The sequence below is a fragment of the Mustela nivalis genome, assembly GCF_964662115.1.
Source record: "Mustela nivalis genome assembly, chromosome: 5".
Classification (NCBI taxonomy): domain Eukaryota; kingdom Metazoa; phylum Chordata; class Mammalia; order Carnivora; family Mustelidae; genus Mustela; species Mustela nivalis.
This window is the reverse complement of record NC_139024.1, coordinates 88152159-88178295: the sequence shown is the minus strand read 5'-3', so window position 1 is coordinate 88178295 and position 26137 is coordinate 88152159. Positions and strand designations below refer to the sequence as shown.

The 26137-nt window shown below is 44.0% G+C and overlaps 1 protein-coding gene across 50 annotated transcripts in view; it reads left to right on the top strand.

The window, feature by feature from the left end:
• TRERF1 (transcriptional regulating factor 1) overlaps positions 1-26137 on the top strand; it is a 202564-nt gene that overhangs the window by 12583 nt on the left and 163844 nt on the right. Inside the window, exon 1 of one of the 50 annotated variants that reach the window (XM_082733026.1) lies at positions 18921-18937. The exons of the other annotated variants lie outside the window; for them this stretch is intronic. The gene's annotated coding sequence lies outside the window, so the exon portion shown is untranslated. Of the gene's footprint in view, positions 1-18920; positions 18938-26137 lie in introns of those variants that run through there. 50 annotated transcript variants of the gene reach the window in all.

Below are 26137 nucleotides of genomic sequence, written 5' to 3'. Positions count from 1 at the left end.
ACGAAATTCCCAGTCGTAATTGCAGGTGATGAGGCTGGAGAGGTGAGAAGGGATTGGGCTGGGAGGACCTGATACCATGATAGGAATCTTAGACTTGACCTTGTAGGCAAACCCTTCATTGAAGAGTTTGAAGTGAGGAGAGGTGTGGGGGGAAAGTGGACAAGTCAGATTTCTGTATTAGAAAGGTTAGTCAGGGGCGCCTGGGTGGCTCAGTGGGTTAAGCTTCTGCCTTCGGCTCAGGTCATGATCTTGGGGTCCTGGGATCGAGTCTGCTCAGCAGGGAGCTTCCCCTCTCTCTCTGCCTGCCTTTCTGCCTCCTTGTGATCTCTCTTTGTCAAATAAATAAATAAAATCCTTAAGAAAAAAAAAAGAAAAGAACTGTCGGTCAAAGGTATGGAGGACAGGCTGGATGGGCTGAGGTTGTAGACTGAAATGAGGTAAGAAGGTATTTGGAGGACAGAAGCAGGAAGGGAAAGGTCTCTACTCCTTAGCTATGCTAGCGAGTTTGAGGAGTAATGTCACCATCTTGCCAAGTCAGGGTTTCCTACCATTCCTGTCTCCATTTTGGATGTTCCCGTTCGTTTCTAAGGGAAGCTGCAGAAAACATTCCCTTCCACTTCTTCTGGGTACCCTCAACCTCTTTTTTCTTCTTCTTTTTAAGATTTTATTTCTTTGTTTGAGAGAGAGACAGTGAGAGAAAGCATGAGAGGGGAGGTCAGTGAGCGAAGCTGACTCTCCTTAGAGCTGGGAGCCCTATGTGGGACTCGATCCCAGGACTCCAGGATCATGACCTGAGCTGAAGGCAGTTGGTTAACCAACTGAGCCACCCAGGCGCCCAACCTCTTTCTTTTTAGGGGGCCCCAGCCTTGGTCTCTACTTTTGTAGATGGTGAGCATCTCCACCCCCTTATCTCCTCACCCTCTCACCCTTACCCTGCCGGGTGCTCACCTGCTCGTTTCTCTTCAGGGTAGTTTCCTCTCAGGGTATACTTTACTCAGTATGGTTCCATGTCTGAACCCTTGTAGTAAATCTGACGCTCAGAGCACAGAGGCTGGGGTTTTAGCCTACTGTCTTTTTCAGCCCATGATGGATTCTCCTTGGAGGACACTTCTGGGGGCCTAAATTTAAGAAGACTTGTAAAGGGTTTTGCAAAGGAGTCTGGAAAGTAACTGAGATCAATCTAGGCTCTTTGAGTGGAAAGGAACCAGGATAGCAGAAGTAGAGAAACATTAAAAGGATTATTTTCTTTAGGAAGGTGAGGTAAGGTGCTCTTCTGGACGTGGTGACCTCACACTGTATGTTTGGGGATAGGATGCATTTCAGAATGTGACAGCTACCTCCTAAGTGCAGACACATGCCATCATTTTATATATAGGACCTCATTAAAGCCTCAGAGCAACTCGATGGAGAAGGCATTATTATCCTTACTAAACAAGGGAGGCAAGTGGGGGGACAAAGGGATGAACAGACTTGCTCAAGGTCTCGTGATTAGCAGGGATTCAAACCCAGGAATCCAGACCTGTGTGACTGTAAAAGCAGATGCTTTTCCCCCTTCCTCCTCTTGCCTCCCACTTAGCCTTACCAGACAGTGTGGCCTGAGTTCAGTTCAGAATGTGGCCAGGATAATACGGAGAAGGGACACCACACTGACCCTTGTGGGGTACTCCTGGATAGCGGTGTAACTCTCCGAGCCTCATTTTCCTTATTCTCAGTACTTTTGCTTTTCTGGTTGAAAAGACTTATTTTAAGAATCAAAGGAGAGAAAGGATGCACAAGTGCTTTGACAAATACAAAGCCATATACTTTACTCTTCTGCAGAATTGTTTTGTGAAGGAGCAAAGCATTGAGATGGTTGGGTCCCAGGGTTGTATCTGGGTTTTGGGCACAGTGTATGTGTGTGTGTGTGTGTGTGTGTGTGTGCGCGCGTGTGTGCGCACACCCTGTCCCACAGATCTCCCTTGTCTCCTTTGGGAGACTTTGGTTTATCTCCCAAACTTTGCAGTCACCACGATTTGGGGGAATGGTTGGTGGCTAGACACATGGTAGGTGGAACCTTGATCAGTGCTGGAGTGCTCTGCATGACCTTGGGATAGTCACTTCACCTTCCTAAAGCTCCATTTCCTGAGATGGTCACATCTACTCAGAGGTGTCATTGGGAAGATTAATGGCAGAATATGTGTATGAAACAGCACCTTGTCAGCCAGATAGTGATGTGTGTATGTGCAATGGAGGTCATGGGCAGCATGGTCGGTTGAGCACACTCTCAGCCCATTCCCTTTCCTGGTCAGAATGTATGGCTCATATATTCTCCTGCTTTTAAGACCTGGAGAAGGACACTATTCAAAACCCCTTTGGAGCTAAGACTTTTTCACTGAAATTGTGTAAATGATAAGTGAAAAGTTCATAGAACTTTTTAGTTTGGACAAGGAGACTACAGGTAGTGCGAGGTGACTATAGAGCATTTGGAAAATATTGGTAGGCCTTAGGAAGAAAATACCAGTTGTCTTTAATTCCTTCCTCTTACATTTTTAGTAACTTCCTTCCAGTATTTTTTCTAGGCAGCATAGTCTGTTGATTAATAGTTTAAGTTCTGTAGTCAGACATGCCTGGCTTTGGATCCAGAATCCTTCACTTCATGGAAATAATGGGGTTGGGTGAGATGAAACGAACGGATACATGTAAAACATGCCTGGCACTTAGTAAGTTCTCAGTAGACATTAGCTATGATATTAAGCCTGAAAATAGTATTGGGCTAATTTTGAATGAGATTTAATGTTAATATTTTGTTCATTAAATATTCTTTGGGTCCTTTTTTTTTTATAGTTTTTTTAGTATATTCTCATATGGATTTTATGTTCAACAAATATTTCTGGAGCACCAGAAATAGTGTGCCTGTGTGCCAGGCACTGGGTCCCAGAATTTATTTTACTAACTCCTATTATTAGAAATTTAGTTTATTGCTCCATTATAAATAATGCTTTGATAGACATCCTTGTGCATAAATCTTTGATCACATCTCAGATAATTTTCTTAGGATAAATCCCTGGAAAGGAGAATTGCTGTGTTAAAGATAATGGGTGTTTTTAAGGTTCTCAGTAATATTTCCTAATTGTTCTTCAAAACATTTTTAAAAATTAATTTTCATTCATCCGACTAGCATGTGAGAGTACTGACCTCCCTTCACCAGCTCTAATACTATTTTTCAAAAAATGGTAATTCTTGTGTAGTGTGGGTTACCCTTTCTACCATGGACTACAGCTCTTCTCTGGGACTCATTTTTTTCCTGCTGCAAGGTGGGGTACAAAGGTCTCCTGCTGGTAACTACTATTTATAAATTTAGCAGGATCTTTGGGTTTCTGTTGTAGAAAGACTGTGCAGATGACCTGAATTATTATTGAAAGTGCTGCTTTCAGCCAAGTTAGAATTTCTTTATGCTTATGCAGAGACTTGAGAAGTACTTTCTTCTCACCACACACATCCCTGCCCAGGGCATTGGGTGTGTCAGATAGCTGGTTTGTATTGTCAGGCGACCAGGATTCTCCACTCATGTAAATAATCGTTGTTAGCAGTTGACTGCAGAATTACGGGGTCCCTGTTGAAAGTTTTAGGAATTTGTTCTGTTTGAAACTTTATAAGGAAAGGAAGGCTCCTTTTACCTCCCACAAGTATAATAGTGTCCAAGTGTTGTATGAAATGAAATATGGAGAAAAAAGTTGTTCTATTGAAAATGCTGAAAAGTAGAAAGGGAATGAAAACCAGACAGCATTCCATCATCTAGATAGAACCTCTGTTTTAAAAAAAATGGTGTGTTCCTTTATAGTGTTTTCTTTTCCCATATATATATATAAAACAAATATATATATATATCTATATCTTTGCATAGTTGGAGGCTTTCTGGGTGTGAGTTTGTTTGTTTGTTTTAACCATTTCCTGATTGGTTCAAGCTACTTATATACAACACTTAGGCTCCCTTTACCTCTACCTCCATTATGCCTCTTGTGGTCTTGTGATTTTAATCTTCTCTCTAGATTAAACCCCAAGGGATGTTGTTTTAAAAAGTCAATAATAATTTAGATTAATCTCCATAAATATGTAGATATCTGTGGTGTTCTTCGTTTCTTCTTGAATGACCGTGCTCATGATGTTCTCTCAGATTAATTTCCTTCTTTCTGAAGAAACCCCCTTAGTTGTGTGTGTGTGTGTGTGCGTGTAAGCATGCATAGGGGGTGTCTGGTGGTGCCCTAGTCTTTCAATTCATGTTTGTCTGAAAATGTCTTTCCCCTTTTATTTGGAGGATATTTCCACCAGGTATAGAAGTCTAGGTTGCCTTTTTTTTTTTTCCTTTTAATTCCTTAAAGATAATGTTCCATTGTCCACTGGCTTCCTGCATTTCTGTTAAAAAGTCATCTGTCAGTTTTATTGTGTTTCTTTTGAAAGTAATATTTTCTTTTCTCTTTAGCTTTTTTTTTTTTTTTTAAAGCAATTGCATTATGGTGTACATTAAGTGTGGCTCTCTTTATATGTATCCCCCATGGAGTTTGGAGAGCTTTTAGAATTTATGGCTTGATTTAAAGTCCATTTTAGAAAATTTGGGGGGAGTTCTCTTTAAATTGCTTTTGCCCCATTATTTCTCTCCTCTTCTTTGTCTTTGCATTTGTTAGACTCTTTTGTGGTATCTGACAGGTCCCTGAAGCTTGTTTTTGTATTTTCTGTGCTTCAATATGAGTATTTTTTCTACTAATCTATTTTCCACTTCATGAGTCATCTCTTTCCTGTTTGTTGTCCAACCTATCTAGTAAATTCTTAATTTATTTTAATTGTTTGTAAATATCTTATTTATAAAAAAGATAGTTTCTGATTTTTTTTAAAGATTTTTTAAAAAATTTTATTATTTATTTGACAGAGAGAGATCACAAGTAGACGGAGAGGCAGGCAGAGAGAGAGAGATAGAGGGAAGCAGGCTCCCTGCTGAGCAGAGAGCCCGATGCAGGACTCGATCCCAGGACCCTGAGATCATGACCTGAGCTGAAGGCAGCGGCTTAACCCACTGAGCCACCCAGGCGCCCAGTTTCTGATAGTTTTTAATGATTGTATTTTTCTCTTGGTTTGGTCCTGATGTGCTTGGTAATTTTTGTTTGAATGCTGGGCATTTCAGATGGAAAAAGCTCAGGATGTTGGGTCACCTTGATTCTGTTAAGGCTGGTCTACTTTTGATCTGCCCTTGCTTTTAGAGTGAGTGTTTATTGGGGTCCCGCTTCCTTGATAGACCCTGATATTCACAATTTGTTTTTCTACTTCTGGGAGACTACCAAAATCTCTGCTTAGCTTTTCAGTTTTTTAACTTTTTTTTTTTTTTCCGGTTTGGATTTCCAGGACTTAGCTCTGTACACAGGTGGTTTCAGTGTCATCAAATGCCTTGAGGGGAAATTATTGAACATTGGGTTCATGTATGAGTGGTTCATTTTTCCCTGAGATCTTGAGTCTTAAATCCTGGATGTCATTATAGCCCTGAACTGCAGCTTTTGTTTCCTTGTCCAAGGAGAGAGCTGCAGCATGCTGTATCTTGCTGCCTTTTCCCTCAGTGTTTGTTATACCAGATCAGCACATGTTCTGGGGAGAAACATCAGCAACTGATATGTACCTCACCAAGGTTCTCTTTCTTCTAGGGGAATCATCCTTCCCGGCCTGGCTGCCTTGTTGTACTCCCATAGCTTCAACAGTTATTATGGTTATTTTTATTATTATTTCATATTTTATCTATCTTTTATACTTGTTCTATACAGGAGGGTTAATCTAATAGCAGTTGTGTCATGACAGTTGAAAGTGAAGTCTAGTTTTTTTTAATCTTTTATCATTTGACTTTTTAAGTATTTTGTATGTCTTTAAAAATTCTTCATGGGGGGTGGGTGCCCGGGTGGCTCAGGTGGTGAAGCACCTGAGTCTTGATTTCAGCTCAGGTCCTGATCTCAGGGTCCTGGGATCAGGACTCTGTGCTCAGTGGGGAGCCTGCTTCTGGATTCTCTCCCTCTGCCCCTCCCCCTTCCATCCCGCTTACTCACTCTCTCTCAAATAAATAAATGAATTTTTAAAAATTCTTCATTAGGTGATTTTTAATATCCGCACAAAACTGTTTGCTATGGCTTTTATAATCTACTCAACCATTTTTCTAATGTTGGATGCTTAGGTCATTTCCCATAACTTGCTTTTAAAAAAATAATGCTGCAGTAAATGTCTTTGTGCCAGAGCATCTTAATATATTTTAAAAGCATGGACTATGAATGATCAGAGTTGAAAATATTAATCAGTAGCGATTGTTTCCATGTATATGTCAGGTACAAAAATAAATACAAAACTTTTCTATCTCAGATGGTCCAGAGAGAAACATTCCTTTTTCCAAAGTGTTTTTATTTCTTTAAAAATATTCATTTAGTGCTTACCATGTGCCAGGCATTCTTTTATATGCTTTATAATACTAATTTTAATTCTCCTAAGGGCCTTAGGACACAGGTACTAATAATGATAATGGTTTTAAAGATGAGGACTCTGAGCACAGGAGGGTAGATAACTTGCCCAAGGTCACCCAAGTAACTTCCAAGGTCACATAGCCTGTCAGTGGCAGAGCTGAGCCATGAGTTCCTACTCTAGAGCCCATGGTTTTAGCTCCTCCCCTGTACCACCTGGAGCTATTTGTTCTAACTTATCACTTCCTTTTCCCCCCATTTTAGCTTATTCCAGAGCTGCCCCAGCCTTTTCTTAATTGACCTTTTTTTTTTTTTTTTTTTTTTTAACCGTCTGCGTTGTGGTTGCTGGGGGATGAGTGTGAATGTGGGTACAAGGTGCCAGGGACAGAAATTGCTGTTTCTGGGACTGGGTCTGTGCAGGGACAGCTCACTTTATAGGTTGACCAGATAAGCTTGCCGGGTGGCTTGTAGTATGTCTGTTGGGGACTCTGGGTGTGGATCGAATGACAGGGAATTCTGCCTCCACCTGTGGTTTGACGGGCCAGCGTTAGCTGGCTGCTGATTTTGCCATTTAGAGAGGATGAGTGAAGTAATCCTTTTCTCTTCTCCCTTTTTCCAGTTCCACTTCCGGTTAGGAGCACAAATAGTTATCAGGGCTTGCCTGATAAAGCACTGGTGCTTTGGACTTTAGGGACTGTGGGGTGTGGATAAAGAGTGGAGAAGTCGTTGACATTTGTCTTTCTGCCTCTCTTTGGATCTTTCTGTAAGTGTCCCCATCAGTCTCCTGTCCCTCTCTGCTTGTTATGTCTTCCTCCTACCCATTCCCCTCTTTCATCTTCCTGCTCATCTCCCCTTTTGGGTATAACATGGATTTGGGGGAGAGGTGGATGTGGGGATAACTGGTTTCCTTAGGGTTGTTGGGTTTGTACCTTGAAGGGGTTCATCAGAGAGAGCTTTGCGGGTGAGGTGGCTTTGAGCATGTTGATTAAGTGGTATCAAAGGAGCTATGTAGGAAGGATGACTAGGTGGCAGAGAAGTGAAGGAGAACTTGTCCCTTCCCTGCTCACAGCCTTTCAGCAGCCCCTACTTTAGTCAGTGAAAGCCAGTGTCCTTGCAGTGGCCTGGTGATACTCTGCTCCCTCATTCTGATACTCTCTTCCCAGTGAAGAGAGTGAAAGCCAGTGAAAGTCAGTGAAAGCCAGTGTCCTTGCAGTGGCCTGGTGATACTCTGCTCTCTCATTCTGATACTCTCTTCCCTCATTCTGCTTGAACCACATTCTGCCTCTTCACCATTCCCTGGATGTACCTGGCACCTTTTTGCTTTAGGGCCTTTGCATAGGCTGTCTTCTATGCTTGGATTGCTCTTCCAGAACCTAGATACCCATCTGCATTGCTCACTGTCTTCCCCTTCAAGTCTTTTCTCAGACGTCCCTTTCTCACTGAGGCTTTCCTCTCTACTGTATTCAGTGCTGAATTGCCCATCCCCTTTAATACATTTTGCCTGAATTTTCCATTCCCTTTATCTGCTCTTTGTCTTTTTTAGAAATATTTAAGGGGAACCTGAGTGGCATAGTCTGTTAGGTGTCTGCCTTCGGCTCGGCTCATGATCCCGGGGTCCTGGGATCGAGCCCCTTGATGGGCTTCCTACTCAGTGGGGGGCCTTCTTCTCCCTCTCCTCCCTGCTCATGCTCTCTCTCCCTATCTCTGTCTCTCTCGAATACATAAATAAAATCATTAAAAAAAAAAAAAAAACCACTTTAACCATTTAGGATTCCATATAGTTTACTTATTTCTTATCTTTACTGTCTCCTCCCTTCTAGAACATGAGCCCCGAGGAGCCAGAGATCTTTCTGTGTTTATTCTCTGCCGACCCTAAGTACCCAGCATGGGGCCAGGCACATAGTAGGCCCCCAGGAGATGTTTGTTGAGTGCTGGGCTCCTGGGGGCTCTGTAGGGCCCCCAGCTCAAGAGACTTTTTATCACATCTTAGGATCTGAAAAGTCTTTGCCTGTAGGAATTTTTTTAATTAAGATTTTTATCATTGTCATCCCCTTCCCCCTTCCAGTTCATTTAAGACTGTTATGAAACAAAACTCATTATGCTTCAAATTCTGACAGAGCTAAGGCCCCAGGGAAAGTGCGAGGAGGCAGCCATGGAGGGTACTTCCTTCCATTTCCCCCATCCGTGGTTGTGGTTGTCTCATGGGGTTGGTTCCCTTAGGACGGCCTGAAGCCCTCAGGGTCGAGGTGAGCAGGGGTTCCCGGGCCTCAAGGGGTACAACCAGCTGGAGAGTTTCTTGTCAACCAGAATAGAAAATGCTGCCTTCCCACATTGAAGGGTTTCTCCAGTCACCAGTAGTCAGGATAGAAGGGGTAAGAGGTGGCAGGCTGGTGAGAAGGGAGAGCAGTGAGGTATGTTTTATATGGTTCAGGTGGAGGAATAATGGCCCAAGGAGAAAGTAGACTTGTGGTCCTCTGTGGGTGTGACTTTTAGTTTTCGCTTAAAACAACCAGTGGATTTTGTTGATGTGTTCAGTGGTTACAGTACAAATAGGCTTGAAGGGCCTGTGGGCCTGGGCTCTGGGTCACTCAGTACTCATTCTGCTGCAGGAGGGATCCCACCAGGGATGGGGGGGCTTGGGTGTGGAACCTTGTGGCTCTGAGCCAGCGTGTTGAACTTCTGGATCTGTGGGTTCCTGGGAAGGGGGCAGACCTGCTGGGAGTAATTAACGTGTGTGGTGGATGGGGAAGAGGCTCAGACTCCTCCCAGCATTCTTTTCCAGAGATTTCCCTAAATGAATCCATGCTCTGGCTTCTCAAGCAGGGCAGACCTGTCCTCTGACTTCAGTAGGCCAAGGAAGGCTTTGTTCATCCGGAGCTTCAACTGCGAATCTCCTTTAGACTTTTGTTTTCTCCTTGTGAACAAAAGAAGGGAGCTTAGAGGGTACAGTTGACTCTTTTTTTTTTTTTTTTAAGATTTTTAAATTATTTATTTGACAGAGATCACAAGTAGGCAGAGAGGCAGGTGGGGGAGAGGGGGAAGCAGGCTCCCTGCTTAGCAGAGAGTTTGATGTGGGGCTCGAACCCAGGACCCTGGGACCATGACCTGAGCCTAAGGCAGAGGCTTTAACCCACTGAGCCACCCAGGTGCCCCTACAGTTGACTCTTGAACACTGGGGGATGTTTGGGGGCATTCGAAAATCTGTGTATAACTTTCGACACCCCAGAAACTTAACTGCTAATCACCTGCTGTTGACAACAAGCCTTACCAATAACAAGCACTTAACATGCATTTTGAATGTTACATGTAGCGCATACTGTATTCTTAGGATAAAGGAAGCTAGAAGAAAGAAAATGTTATTAAGAAAATCACAGTGAGGGGCGCCTGGGTGGCTCAGTGGGCTAAAGCCTCTGCCTTAGGCTCAGGTCATGATCCCAGAGTCCTGGGATCGAGCCCTGCGTCGGGCTGTCTGCTCAGCGGGGAGCCAGCTTCCTCCTCTCTCTCTGCCTGCTTCTCTGCCTCCTTGTGGTCTCTGTCTGTCAGATAAATAAATAAAATCTTAAAAAAAAAAAAAAAAGAAAATCACAGCGAAGGGAACATACATTTATAGTACTGTATCATATTTATCAGAAAAAAACCGGTATACAAGAGGGCCTGCACTATTCAAACCCATGTTGCTTAAGGGTCAACTGTAATATTCTTGGGTTGTCACAGGGCTAGGCCAGGATAACAAAATTATCAATAGGCTGTCAGCATACAGCGATGTAAGTGAGATGTGGGGATCCGATAAGGGAGGCCTGGGGAGAGCTTCAGCCTTGGAGACCTGGGTTTTCACCCTCTCCCACCCCCTCCACCCCAATCTTGGCATTTCATCTGCTAATAAAGTAGCAACACCAACTGATGTGAGTTTCACCTCCTTTCATTTCCTTTCTCTTGTCTGTACTGGGGCCATAATGAGCTTCAAAAAGCCACCAGCTGAACGATCAGCCTCTGAATAATCAAGTCTGTACAACTAAAAATACACGGTTACATTATAATGCAGATATACTAATAAATTAAAGGGAAAATAATTGAGCCTACTGCTGTTTACTGATGCATTGTCCCCACCAGAAGTTACATAGGAAATAAATAAAATGGCTTCACCCTAGGTCATTTGGGCCCTGTAGCTTAGTTGTTTAGAATATACGACTAAGGAGGCCCAAATCCTGCTTTGAGCCCCACATGAGATTATTACCGCATGGTGACTAGTTACCCAGACTTGGCTCCTCCTCCTGGCCTCAGATGGCCTGCCAAGCCCTCACCAGCTGTCTCTCCCTGTAGCTCTTGGGTGCAGGTGATTTGGTGTAATCTATCTCCACTGTGGAAGAAAATGCTCAAGGCATAGCCCTCCTACTGAGGGTGTCAGGAGTCCCACTTTTGATTTAAATATACAGGAGTAGATTTCCCAGTTGTTAGACATCTGTTATTATGTGTCCTGGGTAAATAAGGTCTTTGTTCTTATCTAGTAGCTTGATTTGGACATACTTGAAATAATTAATTCAGTACACATTATTGAATCCTCACTGTATGCAGACTCCAAGCTAGGCATTGGCAAACTTTCTTTAGAAGGCCGGAGAGTAAATATTTTCAGCTCTGGGAGCCATGTCTCTGTCCTCTGTACTAAGTAAGTCTTGCTATTGTAGCATAAATGCAACCACAGACAAAACGTGTTTGGATGAATTGCGGGACTGTGTACCCATTAAACTTTATTTACAAAAGCAGGTGTTGGGATTGGCAGCAGGCCAGCTACTGACCCCTGGTCTGACCCCTTCAACCCCTTCATTAAAGATATAGCCATGAACAAAACAGACCTGATCATGACCCTCAGGGAACTTTCATTTTTGCTGGGGATGATTCTTTGCTACTGTTAGTAGCATTGCTTTGAGACCACACCTGTTGTAAATAGTTTTACAAGTAGCTTTAGGGGGGCCATGGAAACCTTCATGGAAAGTAAGTAACTTTACTGGAGAAACGTCCTGGTGCATAGGCAGTTCTACTCGTGCATAGGCAGTTCTATTTATAGTACCCTCTGGTGTCTGAGGGTACGGTGTGTACTTAATTTGGCACGTAGATATATTTTTGAGTTGCTGGTTTTTGTTTTTGTTTTCTTTTCACTTAACAATTTCACATGCATAGTTTCATGCATTGGCCTGGATTGTTTAATTGTAGTGGCTACGTAATATTTCTTGCTGAGTTAAGGCCTGTTAGATGCCCCGGTATAGTAGGCATTTCTTAGGTGTTTGTTTCCAGTTGCAGTAAAAACCCTTCCCAAGTTGAAAAGGAGCTAGTCTGTGCAGAACCGCCCCTGGTGAGAAGTGTTGACTTGGGAGAACGCTGGGAGAGTCGGGCGAGGGTGGTATCCTCATCCTGGCCAAAGGGGTGAAGTCCACACCCTGTAGCCGGGGACCTGCCAGGTAAGTGTGTTCTCAGGGTAAATGTTTCAGTGACAGATAGCAGGGTGATCTTTTACTCAAGCACCTCTCCCTCACTGCAGGGAAAGCATTTGGAAGCTGTGGAGCAAACTTGGAATCTGCAGAGATTTTGTGGGTAGATAGGGAGGGAGAGCAGTCCTGTGCAGAGAAGATAAAAAGCCCAGGGGGCAGGGTTGGCAGCCAGTGTGTGGAAGGGGCATGGGTTCTGGGGCCAGACTGACCTTGATGTGCCTCTGACTCTTGAGTTTGTCCCTTACGCCCCATAGCGGGGTGCTTCTTAGCCTCTCTATGCCTCAGTTTTCTTTGCTATAAAATGGGGCTATAATATCCATTCCATAGCGGGTGTCGCCTGGGTGGCTCAGTCAGTTGAGCATTTGACTCTTGGTTTTGGCCCAGGTCATGATCTCAGGGACGTGAGATCAAGCCCCACGTCAGGCTCCTAGCTCAGCAGGGAGAGGGCTTGAGATTCTCTTTCTCTCCCTCTGCCCCTCCCCCTGCCCACACATGTGGGCTCTCTCTCAAACAAACAAAATAACTCTTTAAAAGAAATAGTAATACCATTCCCTGGAGGTGGTGAGGATCAGACGGAATAGTCCAGTAAGCACATTACACAGTGCTTGGTTTATGAGCGCTCTATGTAAATGATAGCTGTAATTGTTTGGTGTGAAGCAAGTGGTCCATGTTAGGCCTGCAACTCACAGCAGTAGTCGTTTTACTGTTCTTGTTACTGGGGAGGCCCCGGAAATTACCCGAGACCAAGACTGGACTTTCCCTCCTTTTCCTCCCATCACTTCTATCCCCACTCCCTGGATAACTCAGATGGGGAGGTCAGACCCAGATTCCTGAGCCCAGGCTTTTAATAAAATCAGATCTGAGTCTGACAACCAATGGGATCATCTCATAGACTCAGCCGTTCATGCATTCATTCATTCGGCACTTACGCAGAGGCTCTACTCCGTTGTACAGCGTGCAGTGGTGAAGAAAGCAGGCATGGCGATGGGCTTTAATCAAATAATCCCACAAATGTTTAATTATAGACTGTGATAAGAGCAGTGAGAGAAAAGTACAGGGCTTTAGGTTGGGAGACGATCTTTCTTTTTACAAGACACTTAATTTCATTAGTAATCGGGGAATACAGCTCACGGCGAGATTCCATCTTATCAGCATTGGGTGGCCAGACATGAGGAAGCCTCGCTGAGCGAGCATTGGAGGGAGTGTAGAGCCCCTGGCCTCATGTGCACTGCGGGTTAGGAGCCTGAACAGATGCAGCCACGCTGGAGAATGGTTTGGGGCTGTCTTGTAAAGTTGTATGTGCGCGTACTGTGTGACTTGGCCGGTCTACTCCTCAGGGTACAAAATCACGAGAAACTCATTCAGAGGGGCACTTGGAGATGTGTCCTAAGAATGTTCCTCCTTGGAACACTGTAGATGTGAGCAGGAAGCTGGAAGCCTGAATGCTCTTCTGCTGGAGAATGAGATTGTGGTCACGTGATGAGCCACTAGGCCATAGTGACAAGAAATGAACAGCATCTGCGTGTATGGGTAAGAGTGAATCTTAAACCTGTCTGCAGTTGAAGCTAAAGCAAGACCCTGCACAGCCCATAGAGCGGACTACCTTCGGAATTCATTTTAAAGTCAACAGAACATTTAAAATACATTGTTTCGGGGGCAGGGGGTTGGGTTTGGGGAAGGATCCTCTGGTGGGGCCAGTCTCTTGAACCTGCTTCTCTGGACACTGGCTCTTTATTTTTAAAGCGCAGTGAGGAGAAGGGAGTGAGGAGGAACCAGGAGCCAGCTTGTGTTTTGTACCCTTTTTTTTTGCCGATTGCTTTGGAAGCTTTTTTTTTTTTTAACCCAAATTACAAAACGTTACCTATCGGAGTAGTGACGCTGGGTGCCTCTGTGTGCATTTTATGTATTTTTTTTTTTTTTTTTTTTTACCCTGAACACCTTTTTCGATGACCACAAATGCAGATGGGATATGGGAAACTGTGGCCTGAGTGTCGTGATCCCTGCCGTTTCCTGCCCCCGAGAGTGGTGTCGGCGGATGTTAGCTTGGAGGGCGGCTGTGTTTGCAGCCAGCTGTGAGATTCCTGGTCACAGGGCCCCCTTCCCCATGAAGAGACTGATGTGGCGCTGTGATGAGGCCTTCTCCGGTTCCAGGTTTAGCAGGCAGAGGTAGTTCAGAGATGAGTAAGAGGGGAGCACTTTTTGGTTGTAGACTCAGGCTCACACATGCATATCGAAACTCTTCCTCACTTTCGCTTTTCTCATTGATGGGCCTTGAGGCGTCCGAAAGTCATCTGTGGAAGGACAGAGGAGAGAGCAGAGGGAGCAACTTTTTGTATGAAAGCACCAGAGGGGAGTTGGGGATGGGCTGGAAGAAACCAAGATGTGCTCCTCTGGGGATGAATAGCCCATCTGGTGGGAAGGTTTGAAAAGATGCTCTTGTCAGGCTGTCTGACCCGAGGTGACATGGAAGCCATCGGGGGCACAGAGCACCTGCTGACTGAGCGTGGCCCTCCCCAGCAGCAAGGGTTAAGGGGGAACGTTTGCAGAGGAAAAGAAAGAGTCCAGAGGAGGGATGTGGATAAAGGGGGATCAGCAAGCCAGACCGTATGCAGTGACTGCGTGAGAGAACAGGGAGTGCCTGGAAGGTGAGCAGGTGGACCAGGGTGGTTCTGTGTGTTCCAGAAAGGAAAGCCCGAGGTGAGAGCTCCAGAGGAGATATTTGGTCTTAGTATAAGTCAAGTGTTTTTCAGACTGTAGTTTGCAGCCCATTAGTGGGTTGTCTAATTAACTAAGTGATGAAGACCAGCAATTTAGGAAGATGAAATATAATGGAAAGGAAAGAATAAAACGGGAAGACAAATTTCCTGTGGATCAGAGATGGATGGGTCAACATTGTTTCTTGAAAATGTTTGTTCAGGGTTACCTGGGTGGCTCAGTCGTTGAGCATCTGCCTTCAGCTCAGTTCATGATCCCAGGGTTCCTGGGATCAAGCCCTGAGTCAGACAGACTCTGTTCAGCAAGAAGCCTGCTTCTTCCTCTTCCTCTCCCACTCCCCCTGCTTGTATTCCCTCTCTTGCTGTCTCTCTCTCTGTGTCAAATAAATAAAATCTTTTTTTATTTTTTTAAATATTTATTTATTTGACAGAGAGAGAATAAATAAAGTCCTTTTTTAAAAAATATTTATTTATTTATTTGATAGAGCAAGACAGTGGGAGAGGGAACACAAACAGAGGGAGTGGGAGAGGGAGAAGCAGGCTTCCCGAGAAACAGAGAGCCTGATGCCAGCCAGGCTGGATCCCAGGACCCTGGGAGCAAGACCTGAGCCGAAGGCAGAAGCCCAACAACTGAGGCACCCAGGTACCCCATAAATAAAATCTTTTAAAAAAGAGAGAAAATATTTGTTCCATTTTATATATTTATATGGATATATAGATATTTTAGGTACTGAGTCATGATAAAAAGTATAATTTCGTTTTAGAGGTAAGGTGGAGAAAGTTTGAAAGTCTTTGTTACAAGCTACCATTTAATAATAGTCCTTACTATTTATGGAGCGCTTATACCGTGCCAGGCACTCTGCTAAGTGCTTTCCATACATTTTCTCATTTAAATCTCAGGACAACTCTTTCAAGCAGATATTATCATTCCCATCTTAGAGATGAGGATATCAAGTTCAGAGAAGCTAAGTGACTCTCCCAGAGTCATGGAGCATGTGAGTCTGGAATTGAACCCAACTGCAGGCCTTTTACAGGCCTAAGCATATAATGAATGTCTACTACAGGAAGAAGCACTGATGGAGCTTTCCCAAAGCCTGGAAAACAGGTGGAAAGTGGGAAGTCTTTGAGCAGAGGCTGAGTTGCACCTGTGGGACAGTGGTGATGGGGGTTTGGATTGGATCAGTACTGTGGATCCCTGATTATTCCCACAGATGTTTTATGGTGTAGCTAGAAATGCAACCTGTTCCTGTCGAAAGGCAGTCCAACTCTTGGGTTTCTTTGATCCTTGATTAGAGTACAACTTACTTAGTTAACATAGTTGTAGACTTGTTTACAAGTGGAGTTTTCTTTTAACAAGTTTTCTATAATGAATGTACATTTATTTCATGATTTTAAAAAGATATGAAAAAATGTTTTCTTGTTTTGTGTAACAAGCACACATCAATTTTATAATTTTTAAAAAGTCATTAAAAAGGAAATAATGGTGCAATGCAACAAAAACTTTAATTAAGAATTCTTCCTGGCAAGTTTGTGAAGATAGCTGGCAGGTGGCTGTTTCTGTTCCAATGTGGTCTGGAGAGGCTCTGTGCACACCATGGGAGGTGATTGGTGGACAGGTTTTTGTTTTTGTTTTTGTTTTTGTTTTGCGTGAACAGTAGCTTCTTATCAGTTGCCTGTACCAGCCCATCCTGCTTGCACAAAACAGGATGACATGTGGGACCATGGCTCCAAAGTGAAGCTTGCACTGATTTTATTTAAAGCTGGAAAGGATCTTGGAGGTCATCTCCACTAAACTTCTCATTTTATAGAAGAGGAAACTAAGTCCTGAAGAGGGAATGTGACTTTGTTTTGCCTTTGACCCATCCCATAGAGAGCAGAATGGGACCAGCTTTCATATGGGCTAAACTATGTTGCTTTCTCAAGGAAAAGCAGTCCTAAAAGTTGGTTGAGGTTGGGGTGAATAAAAACCAAAGAAGTGGCCAACTTCAAATTCTGAATTTGTGGGGAAATTCCAAAGCAGAGGTAAGAGGAGTGGGATTTAGTTGAAAGAACCTTGATCTGGGAATTGAGCGACTCGGGTTCTGCTTCCAGCTTTAAAGCTCTCTGTGTAATCTTTGGTTAGTTACTTGCTCATGGTCACTGGAGGAATTTAATTCTTCTTCACATATCACTTAGTCAGCTCATGGCAGGAATACTATCCCCAAACAGAGCAGGTCCTAAGGCTAATTTCCTTCTAGAGTCAATGGCCTTATCTTCTTAGAGCTGTCGTTGACCATGTTCTGTAGACTTTAGGCCACAAGTGTAGGAAGCTCTCCAGCTTGATGGGTGCCAACCATCATGGAACTTAAAGTACAGTTGCTACATGGCCATGGAGAACTTCATCTTCTCTTTGACTGGTTCCTCAAGTTCAGAGATTTTTGTTTTCTGAATCCCCATAGTGCCGAGTAGGTGCTCAGATTGTATATGCTTTACATGTCTGAGTCATTGAACTGATGTTTGTGTGTGTTTTCATGAGTCACATGGAGGTACGATCCAAGTCTACTTTGAATAGTTTCTGTTACTGTGGCTCCATGGATCGACCAGTCGCCTCATCTCCAAGTGGTACAGGCATGCATCTTGAAACACAAGCCATCTGATTTAAGAATTGAACTGTGTTGAGGAGCTCTGTGGTTTGTGATGGGGTCGATTTGAAGTCGGTCATTCTGTGCCTAAGTAGGCAACAATCTGAGGGGAGGGGATGCCACGGAAGGAGTGGGGAGATAGGAGGGGTGGGGAGAAGCTTCTTCCAGGCTTCCAAATTACCCAAGGAGATGTGGATAGCAAAGAAATCGCTAGGATTATGGTGGATTGTGATCAGTTTCCAGGATCTTCTCAGAGGATCGTTAAGAGAGCAGGTAAATTTCTCATATGAGACCCATCCAGAATAGGATATCCTCATGGGTTAGCTGTGTTTTTCCTTTACCTAGGGTGTCATGCAAATGCAGCCAGTTAACCTGACGGATGGCCTCAGCTGGGATGGAAGGCAATTGATGGAGTTTGTTATCAAGGCTCATAATATGAGCTTTAAGGCTTTATGACTTGATTAGTGGCATCAGCGCTTGAAAGAGCTGGCTTAGGGCTGCTGTGGAAGGTTACAGGGAGAGTAATTAGATGGTAGTTGTGAAATGGGGGGCGGTTTCCATTTACTAATGGCGTTGAGGGAGCCCTGCCTGGCACTGAACCCCCATGGTGAATTTATCAAAAAGAAAATGAGTTGGTTAGTTTGGGTGCTCTGCTCTCACCTTTCTCTCCACCTGTAGTTAATGCCCGTGACCTGCTGCCTGAGAGCCCACTAGAGCCTCTGTTTCCTCTAGTCCTTTGCTTCTCCAAGCATGGTCCCTGAATCAGTGGCGTCCCACATCCCCTAGGAGCTTCTTAGAGTAAACGCAGAACCCACACTGGTAGAGTCTGGATCTGCATTTTAAACAAGGTTCTCAGGGGGTCTGGGTGTACTTTAACATTTGAGAAGCACTGGACCAGCACAGATGCCCCCTGAGGTTAGAGATTTGTGGCAATGTGTTTTTTATTGGGTAGTGCAATAAAATATTTGAACCCTAGGGCTGCTGTAGGTTTCCAGCCAGTGTCTTTAATTAGAACCTGGATTTGTCTGTGTGGACGTGTGTGTGTGTCCATTGTCACTTGTGGCGTCAGTATAGGGTTGTGGTTTACATCTCCTGTGCCCCTACCCCCCTCCGCTAACCGAGTTCTTGGCATAGCTAGTCATTTCTCTGAATGCAAGTCTGGCATCATAGAATGTGGTGGTGGGGAGGATGACCAGAACACCACTTTCTTCCTGTTGCTCCTCTGAACAGGAGCCCATGGTACCTCCCATTGCCTGCTGTGTCATATCCAAACCTCTCACTGGGGTTCCTACACCCCGGGGCCCAGGTTTATCTGCCTCTTTCCGAGGCCAGGCAGCATCCCACTATATAGCATGATTGCACTGGGCTGATTCTCCTTGAACCTGACTCAGGGTCCCATGTCTGAAGTATCTTTCCCACTGCCTTCCTGGTAGTCCCGTGATTTCTCTGTTCTCTGCACCCTTGTTTGCTCTGCTGCACTGTTTTGTACTTGGTGATTTGGGGCTGCTTACTGAAGCCTTGTTGTTTTTGTGGGCTGGTCTTAACCCCTCGCTCAGATAACACACTTTCATTAGAGCGTGGGTATGGCCTGATGAATGAACACTGTAGGTTCCTTGAGGCTGTCCAGCATCAAGAGGGCAAGGATTCGATATGAGTGGGTAAGTTATGTTGCTGGCTTCACAGTTGGGGTGGGGATTGGTGAGGGCTCTGAAAAGAAGCCTAGAAGAGATTGGAAGGGACTCCACAGAGGAGAGGTGGGAATTGGGCCCCTTGTCTATAGCCTTTCCATAATGGTCCCAGAGGGAGAGAATGAGTGCCCTCGTGTATCTGGTTTATTGCTAACCTGTCCTTTCTCTTTTTACATAAGTCTGATGGTGGGGAAAGATAGATTCTTTAAGGAGAGGCAGGGAGGACAGATGCAGATATTAGGAACTGGCATTGTCCTGATAAGGTTTGGGTGGAGGCTATATTTACTTCTGACAGGTATACTGGTAGGATCTTTTTCTGTGTTTAGAAATAGTTTATGGAAGATGAGCGTATGCATTCTTTAAAAAAAACCCGCAATAAACTGACACCAGAACAGAATAAAATTTAAACAGATCAGTTACCATAGAAGAAACTGAGAACGTTATCGAAGAGCTGTTCCTTAAAATAGTCATAAGACCAGATGGGTTTCACAGGTAAAGTTTTTCAAATATTGAAGGTGCAGGTGATTCTAATACTACTTGAATTGTTCTAGAGCAAAGAAAGAAGGAATGCTTACATTCTTCTTGTGAACGTAGCATAATAAATACTGGCAAGAGAGTTGTAGGGGGGCACACAGCTACAAAGTGATCGCAGTTTTGAATATTGATGCAAAATTCTACTACTGATTAGCACACAGAATCTAGTAGTTCACTGAAAGAACTGCATAGGCATGTGGGTTTCAGAGCAGGAATGCAAGGATAGGTTAATTTTAGGATTTCTATTAATACAATTCATCATATTCAAGGGTCTAAGATGCTGAAAAGATTTATGAAAAATTAAGCATCTCTTTCTAATAAAAACTCATAACATAAGAATAATTAGATACTTCCTCACTGTGAGAAAATAGATCTTTGTCAAACTGGTAGCCAAATTTTGCTTAGCATTGAAATGGTGGGTAGTAGATACATTCCCAATAAAATCATGATTCAGCACCATAATTCTGTAACCTTGTTTTGGAAGGATAAGCTGGTAAAATTAGTTAAGAGAAAGAAATAAGAGGTATAAGAACTAGAAGGAGGAGACTAAGGACAGAGAGTTTGTTAAAGTAGATGAATATATCATGAATGCATAAAATCAGTACCTCTCCCATATAAACAATATCCCAACTGGAAAACACGATGGAAGAAAAAATTCCATTTATGTAAGCAACAAAAGAGATGAACTATCTAGTTATAAGCTTCAAAAATTATATGTGACTTCAGTGCTATGCAAAGGGACATAAAATACTTAAACAGAAAGATAATATAATCTTGGCTGGAAAGAGTCAGTGTTAGAAAAATATCAATTCTCCTATACAGTAAAAATGTGACCACAATAAAAACTACCAATAGGGTTATTTTTGTAGTAGAAAAATCTGATTCTAAGTTCATATAGAAAAATTAATCTGCATGAAAATATGACAAAGAAAAAGAGAGAAGGGTCTACTGTAACAGATATTAAACATTTTAAAAGCTGTAGTGGGGCGCCTGGGTGGCTCAGTGGGTTAAGCCTCTGCCTTTGGCTCAGGTCATGATCTCAGGGTCCTGGGATGGAGCCCCGCATGGAGCTCTCTGCACAGCAGGGAGCCTGCTTCCCCCCACCCTCTGCCTGCCTCTCTGCCTACTTGTGATCTTTCTCTCTCTGTCAAATAAATAAATAAAATCTTTTTTAAAAAAATAAATAAAAGCTGTAGTAATTAAGATAACAAGTGACAGGGCAGAATAGAGAGCCCCAAAATGAAAAGGAGGGGTGTGTGTGTGTGTGATTTGTAATAAAGGCAGCATTTCAAGTTTATGGGGAACGATAATATCTTCACATCTAGATAGCCGTCTGTGGTAGGGGGAGGTGCAGGAAGTAGGGTCCCTACCTTGTGCCTTAGATCAAAATAAGTCTATCAGAGATAGGTGAAAGATTTAAATGAAGAATCAAAGTATATAAGCACTAGAATCTTTCTACGGTCTTGGAGTAGAGAGACCTTCCTAAGTGTTTCTCATTTCCCAGAGGACATGCAAGATTGATAAAACTGACAACAGAAAAATGAGAATTTTTGCACGAGGAGACCATCATAAACAAAGTCAAAAGATAGGTGGTCATATGGGGCACCTGGGTGGCTCAGTCGGTTGAGCTTCTGACTCTTGGTTTGGGGTCAGGTCATGATCTCCTGGGTCATGGGACTGAGCCCCTTATCGGGCTCCCCTCTCAGTGGGGAGTCTGCTTGAAGATTCTCTCCCTGTGTCCCTCCCCTCATGTGAGTGTGCGCGCCCTCTCTCTCTCAAATAAAATAAATCTTTAAGAAAAAAGATTGGTGATAATCTGAGAAAAAAATATTTGCAACGTACATGATAAAAGGAGCTAACTATATACGAATAAAACTATATACGAGCTCTTAGAAATAAGGATTGCTGACTTAATTGAAGGGGCAAAGGATAAGAACAGAAATCCACAGGAAAAGAAAGGTAACAGACTCTTAAAAAGAAAAGATTCACAGACTCTTCCAATAAAGCATGCAGATCGTAACAACAGTAAAATGACATTTTCATCTGTCAGATTGGAAGAGATGAAAGCATTTGAGAATATATTGAGTTGGTGAGTGTGTAAAGGAAAGGTACGTTTGTATATCCTCAGTGGGAGCAAATGGGTACAATGACTTTGGAAGGCAGTTGGTGGTGTTTATCTAAATTATACATGCCCATGTCTCAGGACCCAGTGACCCCACTCCTAGGTGCCTGCCCCAGGGAAACGTTCACACCCATGGTCAGTGTCGATGGAACATTGCTATAGTGGAGATTGGAGAGGACAAGGGGAACATCCATCAGCATGATGGATAAATAAGTATGTGTTTATTTAGTGAGGGCTAAATACAGCTTGGGCTGCTCAGACCCTGAGGGTGCCAGTAAATCAGTGTGGTGGGTTGGGAGGCAGTGGGCGATCAGGGGAGCCTTGTCCACAGTGGGGGCTGATATTTGGTGAGACTTTTTGTTTCAGTTTTGCACATTCACCAAGTGTGAACTGGGTCACACTATAAAATAGACTTCGTCTTATGGGACTCAGTCTAGAAAGTTGGAAAAACCATGCAGGAGTGGTTCAAAGGAATAGATAATGTTGTGATAATCTTATGATAAAGAGTAGACCTTGGAAATGTAATATTGAGTGCAAAAGGCAAGTTGCAGGGTGATATGCATACGATGTGTTACCATTTTTGAAAAGGAAGATGGTATCATCTTTTTGACAGTATCATGTTTTGGGGGGGATCGTGTTTTCATATAAAGCGGGCCTGAAAGGTGGGCACCGAGCTCTTCTCGGAGGTGCCCTCTGGGAACTGGAGTCAGATTTGAAAGGCTTCAGCTTTGAGTTGCATGCTTTAATTTGTCAAAAGGAAAGTATGAATGCTTTAGCTGTTTACTGGAATGTTAAAAAATGTTTACACATCGCAGAGCCATTAAGCACAGGCGATTTTCCCTTGGTTGTTTCTGCTTTTTTGTGACCCGTCTTCTGTTTCTGATCAGTTTTCTTGCCCTTTTTTTTTTTTTTGCTTTAATTTGAGGATCTTACATATTTATCAGCATCATCCTAGCCTTTTCGTTGATTAGCTTATGATCACCTGAAACTGTTAGTGTATCAGTGACTCATTTATGAGGTTGTGTTTCTTTTCTAACTTTCCTAGTGTATTTTTTTTTTTTTGAATTTTATTCATTTATTTGACAGACAGAGATTGCAAGTAGGCAGAGAGGCAGACATAGAGAGAGAGGGGGAAGCAGCCTCCCTGCTGAGCAGAGAGCCTGATTCGGGGCTTGATCCCAGGACACTGGGATCATGACCTGAGCTGAAGGCAGAGGCTTAACCCACTGAGCCACCCAGGCGCCCCTCTAGTGTATTCTTTTGAAATTACTTGTGCCCATGGTTTATAGAACGTTCATTCTTTTTTTTCCTTAAGATTGTTATTTTTTAAGTAATCTCTACACCAATCATGGGGCTCGAACTCATAGCCCTAAGATCGAGAGCTGCTTGCTCTACCAACTGAGCCAGCTGGGCGCCCTTCATTATTTTTTCTAAGAGTCAGCTTTGGGCTTTTGTTCTCTTCCCGGACATTTGCTCACATTCTTGTTTGTTCCTTCTATTTTCACTTTTATTTTATCTTTCTTTTTTTTTTCCTCCTGTGAATTTCCGTCCACACAAGTACAGCAGCGCTTTTCCAGCTTTAAAGTGCACACAAATCCCCTGGGGTCTAGGGCCTTTGTTAAATGCAGATTCTGATCCTGCCAGCCCGGAGTGAGGCCCCAGATTCTGGGTTTCTAACCAGCTCCAGGTGGGGCCGACCGCTGAGGAGCAAGAAAGGAGAGGAAGTGGCACCTGTTCCTTCTCTGAACTTTGGGCACTAGATCTCCCGAGGGAATGGTATGCAGTAAACCTGTCAGCTGTCCAAAGATGATGCTACTAACTCTTGTGATAAAATTCATACTGTTCTTCTTTGAAGTAGGGAAGATGGGATCCCCCCGCCAAATCCTGGTCACTTTCTCTGGCTTCATTAGTGACCACACATTTTGCAGGTGGTCTTAAACACTAGAAGGTCCAGAACTTCTTTAGTCATACTTGGTGGGTGAGTGGACTGCCTTACCTCAGCACTGCTGTCTAGCCTGTCCTGGTTTAGCTGACTTTAGGTACATTTGGATCCATTGTTCTGAACCTTTTTGATGGTCTGTGGACCCATTGAAAATGTGAGGGAAAATCTAGACTTCTGCTCCAGAAATATGCCGACCCTCATTCATGCCCACTGAAACCCTCAATTCTTTTGCTTGTATGGGCTTCAAACATCCTGAAGCCTATGTCTAGGTCATAAGACCCCTGATTAAATGGTGCTGCTAAAGCAAAGAATCCCCAAATGAAGACTAGAACCCACAGTATCTACAGAAGGCATCTGATCCGGCCCTGTTCCCTTTATGCATAAGGAAACCAAAGGCCAAGGTGTTTAAGTGGGATTCTCATTGTTCCCCAAGCCCCCATTCTAAACAGTTGCCCGTGGCAGTGGAGGGCCTGCTTGGCTTGACCCTGCTTCCCCTCGCAGTCTGTGGAGCTGAGAGGCATGCCCACCCGGACCCAGCCTGCATCATCTTGGGAGAGGATGGGCTATTTCCTGTCGCTCCTCCCTGCCCTCAGCTCTTGGAGTCCTGTATGGTCTGAGGAAGCAGACTCCAATCCCTTCCGGCCAGGATTCTGGGCTCAGACACTGTTCTGGCTCTGACATGGCAGGGGCCTCCTGCGTTGTTCCTGTGTCCCGTTTCCTTCTCTGAGTCTCGGTTCTTCTAAGAGGCTTCTGTGTTGGTTCCTGTTCTGCTAACATGCCTGATATATGTGCTGGGACTAAGACCCTGCCTTGGCCCTTTGCTGGAGATGGCAAGGTATGGTGGGAAGTCGTCAGCTGGAATCCCAGCTCATCCATTTACTGGCCGTGTGGCTCGGGGTAGATTACTTGACCTGCCTGGCCTCAGTTTCTTCGTGTGTGTGACAGGAAGTGTTGAGGATACCTCCCGGGGTGGTTGGAAAGATAACTCTGTAGGGTGTCTGGGGCATGGATGTGTGTTGATAAGCAACAATTAGCAAGACTAGTCCCACTCTGGGTGTTGGAATCTGGCCTCAACCCGCCAGCTGGGGCTTTGGTAACCTTTTCATAGATGTCCAGATGCTTGTGTGGTGGAGGGTCACTGTCTGGGCTCCCATGTCACAGGGCTTTGCCCTTTGGTAAAGACTGTTCGTCACCTCATCTTACGCTGTCACCTACTCCGAAGTCACTGTGAGCCCATCCTCTAGCTGGAGATCCCTAGGATCTCCTCTGGAGGCCCACGCTGCAGGAGACAGCTTCTGTGTGTGTGTGTGTGTGTGTGTGGAATTGGGCTGGCTTGTCCACGTCCAGCTGATCCTGAGAAGGATTTTACATATCAGTTTCACTTAAAAAGTACAGCTGCAAAAGATCATGGGTGAAATAAACAAATAGATGAATGACCTAACTACTCCGGGAAATATTTATTGAGCAACTCTTGTCCGCTAGTCATGGTGCTTCGCACCAGTGAAACACCCAGGCTTCTGTCCTCAGGGCAGTCAGTGATGGAGCCCTGAGGTGGGGCAGAGAGCTGGATGTCTGATTGTATTACAGCCCCCGCAGTAAGTGCGGTAAGGCTGGGAGAGGATGGGAGGGGGGCCATCGTGCCCAGAGGAAGGAACTGGAACCTCTGCTTCAGAAGGGGGAGGCAACATTAGAATTGCTTCTTGAAGGTTGATAACTCAAGATCCTTGTCTATTAATTTTTCCAGATGAATTTTTTAAAAAGATCTATTTATTTGAGAGTGCATGTGTGTGTGTGTGTGTGCGTGTGTGCGCGCTTGTGTGTGTGTGTGTGTGAAGGAGAGACTCCTCCCCAGCTCACCAGGTATCCCAGTGCAGGCCCTGACAACGTGACCTGAGCGGAAACCAAGAGTTGGGACACTCAACCGACTGTGCCCCCCAGGCACCCCTCTCCAGATAAATTTTACAGCCACTTGGGTTCTTGGAAAATGAGTCTTGAAAAGTTACCAAGTAGGGCTCATCCCAGGAATATATGCGTGGTTTAATACAGAGAGACCGCTATTAATAGAAATAAGCCATAAAAATCAGAGCATCCAATATTTACGACAATGCCTGGAACCTAATCAATGCTGAACAAATACTCAATGAATGAAGGAGTTAGGTCTCAGTAAATGCCAAAATATACTTAATTATAGATGCATTATAAAGCATCATAAGATTAAAAATGGGATTGTTGGGAGATTTACTCCTAAATGAGCTAAAGAGCCTGGTGTGTATAATCATGTACCAAGCCTTCCAGGAGTGCAGATACCAAGTGGAGAAATACTAGAAGTGTGCCCTGAAAAACAGGAACTAAACCAGAATGTCCCTTATCACTACTTTTATTTAACATAGTTTAACAGATGCTTGTCATAACAATATAGGAACAAAAAGAAACTGGAGGGATTGGTATAGGGAAGGAAGAGATAAAAATATCACTGTTTGCAAATGACACAATTTCTATTCAAAGAGAATTACAAAATCCTGCATGGCTGTTTCTGATCAGAAGTTTAAAGTACTGAAAAGTCAGTCTCCCA